Below are 9,519 nucleotides of genomic sequence, written 5' to 3'. Positions count from 1 at the left end.
TTGTTGTGTTCTTGTAAGAACAAGCTTGTGAAAGGCTTCTCTACCTCCGAAAGGTATGTAAAAAGAGAAGTTCATAGTAGAAGTAGATAGCTCGGAGTGGACCGTTGAATTAGTCACCTCAAAAAGGCGGATATCGAGTAAAATTTTGGACTTGTGCATGTGGAGTCACATTTGAATCAAGGTTTCCGTTGTGTATTCAAACGACGAGCATAAAATCAAAGATGAGAAGCGATCGAAGTTATTCATCCCCCCTCTAGCTCGCATGAATCCTAACAGGATTGACTCGCTCCGTCAAACAATTTAAATGGGTTGGATTGGTATTTTATCATTCCATTTTAATGTGGGTCCAACAACCCATGTGGATTGGTTCGCAGTGGGCTTGAGTTGGCCCGCGGCGGAGTTGGGTTGAGTCACGGGCTGAGAATTTTTTTCTTCAAAAATTTAAAATACAAGTGAAAATTTAATGAGTTCGTAGGCTTAACTCACCTAATCCACAACTAAACTTAAAATTTTTATTATTTTATATATATATTTTTTATTTTTTGATAGACTCGTTGACTTAACCCATGCCTAATCCGCAATTCAGATGTAAAAATTTTAACTATATATATATATATATATATAATTTTTTGATAGGTCCATGGATTGATCCGTCTAATCTGTAACTCGCCTTGAGTTGGATTGGGTTAGAGATTTTCTAACCCACTAAGATGGCAGGCTGACCCATCCCACCCTGTCATATGATGAGTTTTTGATGGATTAGCTAGCTCATCTTGTTATAGGTTGGCCTATTTGACCGCACTAATCATAATTTTTATTAAATGACCATTTTATTTTTTAAAAATATTAAAATAGTACTTTTATCTTATTTTTATTTTTAAAATATTTTTATTCTTTTAATTTTATTTAAAATTATTTTAATATAAAATAATTTAACTAAAATTATTTATAATAATTTGAATGAAAGTTACTATTTGTTATATAAGAGTGCTTGTCAAAGTTCTCATTTTTATTACTATCTTATATTTTTTAGGTCAGAAGTGAATTTTAAAAACTGAGTTATAAAAATGTAAAAAAAAATTTGAACGCTCATTAAGATGAACACGTTACACAAGAAATATATATCCATCTCGAGCCTGTTGGGCCTCCCCTCAAGTCTGGCCCGTTACATTATAGCAATTTTAAATAAAATTATTATAATAGTATTAAAGAAAATTTGACTAAGTTAGAATCATATTGGTCAAATTAAAATAATTTTAATTACGTTAGAAAATTTTTAATATAATAATATTATATGTGTTATAATTTTAATTAAATAAGAGTAATTTTATTTTTGATTATAATAATTTTAATATTTTTAGAATAAAAAATAAGATAAAGTGTTGTTTTAATATTTTTAAAAATGAAGATTTTTTTGTCAATAAAAAAATTAAGGTACTTTCTTCATTTTTAACCCAAAAATCTTAAGTTGAATAGGACTAATTGCCATTTTGATTCTGAAAAATCAGCGGTAAAAAATGTTTGAATTTTAGAAAAGATGGAAGAAAAACTAAATCAGCCCCGAATGTAAGTAGGTGCTCTTATATATAGATCATATTTGTCTCTACAGACTTAGTCGAGTTGGTATTTGAATGATAAATTTACAACGATCTTATAGATTTCAGTAAAATATAAATTAGAGTTGACTTATGTTTATGCATCGACTATTAAAATTCTGACACTACTTAGATTTTTGCAGTTGATAATTTAAAAATAGTATGACTACCAATTGATCTCAAATAATAAAAAAATAGTCTACAAATGGTATTATCACATACATATTGAGAAAGTCACCTATATGAGCAAACTTCAAAAACTAAAAGATGCTTAATTTAATTGATTTGGCAGACATGTGAGGATCCTAAAACAAAGAGTGAAGTTGAGTCTTTGAGAGAACTTGAGAATTCTTGCATGGCATAGTCATTTAGTACAAGTTGTTATATACAATTAACAATTGTAATTAAACTTCCCCAAGTTAAAAATATGGATATTGATGTTTTTAAAAGAATTTATTTTGACTTTTGAAGACTATAGAGAATTTGGGTTTAATAGACCATGACATAAGCTAAACAACCTTACTGACGTCTGTCTTCTTCTCCAATAGTAGTAGCCCTAGTTGCTGCTCTTTTCCAGCTAACAACCACCACAGCGGGCCCCTTTGTGCATGCCTTTACGCACTCTTCCAGTGTCTCTGCAGTTGTCGCCGGAGTTAGCCGAGGTAATCGTTGGAGCTCACCGAGGCTAACGGCAAAGAGAGAAAGGTATTCTCCCTTTCCCCTTCCCTATTCCAGCAGCCTTCTTTTATTTTCAACCTCACCCTCTAGCAAGACTAACACCAACTGCTGATCTCCTATTTTTTTTGTTTCCTAGGTGAGCCCAACAGCAAGATCCATAGCTGCTGGTTGTTGCCGGAGCTGACCAACAACAACCCTAATTGTTGTCCTTCTTCCTCACCAACAAGAGTAACTCTCTTCTTGAGAGAGGCAGCCTTACACACCCAACAGTAGTAACCTAATTGTTGTCAGCCTTACACACCCAACTAGTAGTAACTTGTACAACCACTAATTAAAAGGTTGATTGGCCAGGGGTTTCATATCAACGAAATTCTTTTGCTATTTCATCGGTCAAAGGAACATTACGAGGTATATATATTTTTTATTTTAATCGATTTATTTAGGATGGTTAAATAAAGTTGTTATTAGATAGTAGTGAAGGTCTCATTTAGGTATGAGGAATATTATAAGGTAGCGAAGCCAGATCAAAAATGATATTTTGGGTTAGATTTTATGTTATCCTTCTTATTCAATATCATTTTGAGTATTTAAATTATATAGGCTTGTATAATTATTTACAAAAAAAAGATTAAAATGATATTTAAAATAATAAAATGAGTCTTAAAAGAATTAAATCACTAGAGGATAAATAAGTAATATTATTTTATGTTTACATGTGGATTTTATATGAAAATTAATTAAGATGGAAAGAGGTATTTTAAAAATTAAAATGAATGTTTTGAATAATTTTCCTTATACCTTGTCTTTAGATTTGCTTGACCTTCTATATTATTGATACTTGTAATTTCATATTATATAACTTTTATCTGTAGATCCTATAATGATATTTTAATGAATTACCATAATTCATATGAAAAAGTTAATTTGGATTGATTGTTTAGACTTTGAATTGAATTTAAAATTGAACAATTATGATAAATGGAGAAAATAAAATATTAAAAGTGTAAACTTTGAGTTAGTTTTATACTAGAGTACTTGATCATTCACATGAATTGTGGTAGAGTAAGTCGTCCATGGTCAATATTTATTTGTACGATAATATTTTATTATGTATTCCATTGATGAGGAGGTTATTAATTTTAACTTGCTAACCTAACACTATTATTGTATTGACTGCTTAGCAAGAAAAAGAAATGAATAGAAAAGGAAAAGGAGAATGACAATGGGAGGGAAAGGAAATAGATTTCCTACTCTTGTATACTGTAGATATGAATGAAAAGAAAATCATGATATTTATAGTCGATTACATATCAACAGAATTGAACAAAAACCATGATCATATTCTAAACATATATAGCAACATGATAGCAGATATAAAACTGAATAAAACCCTAAGCAAGACTGCAACTACACTACTGCATGTGCCAGAATAACTACTGATCATCAGAAAACTATACATACAAAACCTGAACAAAATCAAACTCACTTTGGTACGTACGTGCATCATTAGAAACTGATCAGATATATGTAACTTGGTTTGAACTAAAAACTGATTAAAGTTTGGCTGGCCCAATCACAAACTGAACAGCATCAAACTCAACTTTGTACATGATCAGAAACTGATCATCACAGTTATTTCAGTAGCAGGAGCAGGAACTGAACACACCAAACTCAGCTTCGTAAATAATATTAAAAAACCATCATACCTTGTGTTTTCTTTGTAGATCATGTGGTAACAAGGAACCTATTGCATTTTATTTAACTCTAGGGTTTTTAGGCCTTGAATATTTATTTATAGAGGATTCACGTCCAAACTCTAAACTCTAAGTTTGTTGGGCCTTGGAGATTGTGGGTTGTAGACCGTGAGGGGGTCACATCCAATTATGACTCTCAAATAACTATGCTACCAAGAGAATAGAGAACCTAGAAATCATACTCGATCGAACTAGAGAGCTCAAAAAACTGATAATGCTTAGAGGGGATATATAATTGGCCGAGGAACTTGGGATGCTGAGTCGCGCGAAGCACTCCAGCTGAGTCCTATCTGATCTGGAGAGCAAAGCCATGCACATATGTACGTGGTACTGAACTAAACTAGGGTTGTTTTCCACGGTATTAGATGATATTCCTATCCTTTCTTCATGATCCCACTAAAATACGTGGAAAGTGATGCCCTATGACACGGTCATGCTCCCTCCTGCGCGTTGACAAGGAGCAACTGAGCTTCATTCTGTACGCCTTGATGAGGAGCCACTAGGATTGACAACAAAGAATACGGCAAGCTCGTATTTCCTTGTCACAGGCATGCTCCATTCCATGCCATGGAAAGGTGTAATTGAGATTTTTAACAGCAAACACAGTCAACCCATGTCCCTTGACATGGACATGCTTTATTATGTATCCTAGTGAGGTGTAAATGGGGTTTCGATCAATAAACACGGTCAGTCCGTATCTCCTGGCACAGACATGCTTCATTTTGAACTATAACGAGGTGAAATCGAACTTTTTAACAGCTAACACAGTCAGATCATATCCCCTGACACAACCATATTGCATTCTACTTCTTGGAGAAGTGAAACAATGTGTTCCAACAAGGAACACAACCAAACTGTGGCGCTGCATCGTCTCAAATGGATCAGGTCATCAAATGACCTAACTTTAATCTTTTAAAAATAAATATTTTTTGGATTGATGTTAAATATTCTCTGTTAATTTAGTAAATAATTTTTTTAGTTTAAATCCAAGGCGGCTTCTCTTCATTTATTGAATTCTCTACTTCTTTCTCTTAAATTTCTCTTGAGAAATGAATCTATAAAAGAATTGCTATCTTATCCGACATAACTTAATCACTTCGGAAGTGTGTACTTCTACCCCAAACTATTTCTTTCCGCCTAAGTAAACATACCATAATTATCACCCCCTAACTAGGATTAAACTAGATCGAAGGTTATTTTTCAAAGTTAAATGCTACATACTACCCCGTTCATTTCGGGATTGTGATTGTTTACTTTCGAGACGCATCGTACAAACAGGAGCCATGCATGCATGGAAACCTCGAGGTTTGCAGCAGCGACGCGCAATTTACGTGGAGTATCCGAAAAGCAAAACCATTCCTGCAAAACCACGAGTTCTTGAGTATCTCAGACTCCATCCCTCTCCCCTAGCTATTATATCAACAACGACGTATTATTTATATTCATGCATAAAAGCCGCTTTGAGACAGAGCATCGATCACAGTCGAACGGACTTGGTGGCATGTATCAGTGATGAATGCGTCCGAGGAGGTGCGGCCAAATCACGGCGCATGGCCTGTCAGAGGAGCGGATAGAGTAGGGGCCAACTTCCTTTCCATACACGTACTCGTCCACTCTGGCGAAGTGCGCTGGGCGCAGTCCAGTCCAAAGATGAATAAAATAATCAGTAATCTAGGAAGCTAGCTGGGAAACTACGCTAGGTGCCAGTCCCAGTTTCCAAAGGCCAATGGAGACGCAGGGAATTGGCAGCCGTCGAGAGAACAGGCTTCGGATGATTGAGAATGAGATGGGAGTGAGAGAGGTTGGTCATCTCTGCAGAACCTGATGCAGGGACCAGAACCCACCAGAAGTGCGACTTTGACCGATCGAGCATGGCCAGCATTCTGCAGGCGCAGCTCCAACAGCAAGAGTCAAGAAGGAAATCCAACAGGTCTGCACGCCCTGCAGGCTTACAGCTTCATGCAGTATCTATAGCTACCATGAGGCATCAGTCATGCATCCATCTGGAAATGATTGGCTGTGCAAACATAAATTTCTCCACCTACTCATTTCATCAATCATCACGATATATATCGCGATCCTGATGGAGTTGCAGGAGCGCATGTGCAGTAACTGATCAGCCTCGTCCGTGGCTGAGCAAAACCAAAAAGGAAAAGGTGATTCTAGCTATATATTTTTTGGCAGAGCCCCGGCGGGGACCGGGCGGGGCTTGATTTCACGGTCGGAGAGAGGTTGATTTTACTTGCTTTATTCTGACAGTGTGCAGGCGAAAAAGAAGGAAATTAATGAAAAGACTGCCTCTGTGCCTCGCTCCCCTACATGCAAATAATTAATGTACTTATTATTTTTGTATTTGTTCTTCTCCATGCCTTCTCGCCTTCTTTCCGGGCTTTTTTCTTATAAATCGACCCTCTTGCCAAATCTTAGTGCACTCGTCTCTCTCTCTCTCCGATCTCCTTCTTCTTCATCGTTTGTGTGTGGGTTGAGTGAGCAAAATAGAGAATGAGAAGTGGAAAAAAAAAAGGGTGGAAGAATCTGTAAAGCTCAGGAGGGATAGCGCCATACATGTTAGTTTCCTTACGTTTGTGTTCATGGCGCTATCTATCCTGAGCCTCATGGATTCTCTCTACTGCTCGTCACCGCATGATGCATCTCAGGGAAATCAATTTTGTTTTCCTTTTTGCAAAGTTATCATTCTAAATAAACATGATGATAGTAAAACTTGAGTACCAAGGAGTAATTAAATTGTTTAAATTTTTGATAATTGTATAAATACATGTTGTAATTAATTATTTCAATCCAATAATTTCTTAAATGGTATTAGACCCTTTATTAATCTTCTAGTATTTTTTTCATTGTGTTCTTGGTTAGGAGGGAGGTTGCTCCATCATTATTGCATCTCTCCCTCGATCCCCTTTTAGCATTTCTATGCTTCTCTAGTTATCGATGATCCATTGCCTTTCACTTCTCCTCACTCGCCTTTCACTTCTCCTCACTCGAAGCTGAATATCATCAAACTGAAAGACTCTCCCTCCCCTAATTTTCTCTCTTAATGATCTTGGACAACACCCCAACTCTTTCTTTTCCGGCATTATCACTTTTATTGTGAAGCAGAAATTCACCACTAGAATCGATATATAAAACTATGAATCAATATATAGAACTAGCAAAAAAGGTACTGCTTGTTTGAATCCTAATAATTCTTGAAATATGTACATCTTATAATCACGCGATCAATATAATACAATAAATTTATTGTTATATTCATCTCATTTTGCTCTAAATGATGTGCCATAGGCTAATACAGACGGAATGCATTGAATGAAACTCTACTGATGTGTTTATATATACAGACGGAATGGAAGTGATTTTTAAAGTAGTGCACTTGCCAACCCACTTTATTTCTCTTTCTGCTGTTTTATCTCAAATGTTCTTCATGTTTTCACTTGTATTAGTTATGAATTGCTTGCATGTTGTATGTATGTATTTTCATCAATGTTAACCTACCTATGTTACTGTGTAATTAATCTTAATTTCTACAATGTTTTTTCACGTTAGGATTGTGGTATACTAGTGATCATGGTTTGAAGTCCTGTATGCCTTGTTGGTCCATACAGGTAGAAGATCCCCATTCCCCTTGCTGACTAACATGACATATATCGATCGGATTCAGCACGAATACTACTGTCAGTGGAAATCGAAAGAGGAAAGAGAGGTGAGAAGGAGAGGACGATTATGTGGTGGTGTTGAGCTAACTAGGGGTGGATGAGGGCCGAAGGGCAGCGATGGCCGCAATGGCGGAGCTAGTTCGGGTGATCTACTCAGCTATGGACCACGAGTGTCGACGCGCAACCAATGACAGAGCCAGCATGGATGGTTACCCTGGTTGATTTCAGATTGTGGGTTGAAGTAATACCTAGGATACCTTTTTCATTCTTTTAAATCTTTCTTATTTTCGCTTGTAAATCCAAGTTTGTTTTTTTTTCTGGCGTTGTCGGACCCCGGGTTATAGCTCGGGTAGTTCAAAGGCGGGCTCCACCCTTACGTGCGACGCCATCACCTCGGGCTATCTTCGTTTTTCTCTAGAAACTTGATCCAATTTCTTCCGGATCACCATACAATTCTAATGCAAGACCAGCCAATTACTAATCCATCAATCATTGGATATTCACTTCTAACAATAAATCCAATTGCAACACCAAATTAACCATCAAGTGAAACTCCTTAGATCTCAATTATGAATTCTGTTATATATAAAACAAATATAACTACTACCATTAAAGAAAATGATAAGAAAATCCTTACAACATTCCCCATGAGTTTAAGAATTAAAGATGAATTGCTACCAAAAGTTATCAACCAAGCATCATTCCCGGGCAATTTGACATAGTATAGAGTATAATAATGAAGATTAACTTATTGATTCATACAGAATAGTTAAAAAATTCCAAAAAGAATAAGAAAATAAGATTGACCTATTGATTTACATAGAATATTAAAAAAAATCTTAAAAGTAGAATGTTCAAAATAATTTTATTAATTTTTTGATTGCCCTATATATGCCCGCATTTATAGAACGAGCTATATATAATAATTGAATTGGGAAAATATTCCCACAATGAAAAGTGTATAATTAAGAACAAAAATATAATATCATGCCTAGGGAATAAAGAAATTGAATCAGAATTGAATTTTGATTTTCTTAAGTTGATTTATTGCAAAACTTATAAAATTTTATTAAAAATTGAAAAAATGTAAATTTAAAAGTATGAACGAAGAAATTTGCTTGAAATCTATTAATTTAGATATTTTTTGCTTTATTTGACTTTAGGATGATCCCTACATGCTAAAAAGATATATATCTTGCACTGCATCACAATTCAAGTTCATATAACTCGATAATCCAATAATTAATGCTTTCTATAATTATATACTTAGTTGCAGCTCTCGACGACTGTTAGCAATTGAAATCTTTTTATCCAACATCCTTTCTCTCAACTATTCTACTACAGTAAAAAGTGGAATCCACTACTTCAACGGTAAAAGATAAAATCTATCATAATTATATACTTAGTTGTAGCTCTTGACAACTAATAGCAATTGAAATTTTTTTATCCAACATCCTTTCCCTCAACTATTTTACTACAGTAAAAGATAGAATCCATCACCTCAGCAGTCTCATACAGCCGATCTCACAACCATATGTGAGAAGGTAATTAATCGAAAAGCTACAGTTAGTCACTACGGGGAGAGCATATTCCCTCAACTATTCTAACATTGTTATCATGTTGATGACTCATATACATAACACTGTTATTGTTGGTGCAATCAACTTCATATCAAAGTTGATCAAGTTCGGTTTGACTTGAGTTCAATTTTAATATTTGATCAATATTGTTGGTTAGGTATCAAGTAAGTCCAGATTGATCGGATATTTAACGGTGAAATTTTCAAATGGATCATGGAGAATCAGACACTTGGCATAAAATGGG

This window comes from Curcuma longa, chromosome 4, assembly GCF_044706935.1.
Source record: "Curcuma longa cultivar G26 ecotype Majalengka, Jawa Barat chromosome 4, ITB_CL_G26_1.1, whole genome shotgun sequence".
Lineage (NCBI taxonomy): Eukaryota > Viridiplantae > Streptophyta > Magnoliopsida > Zingiberales > Zingiberaceae > Curcuma > Curcuma longa.
Note: the sequence above shows the minus strand (reverse complement) of the source record.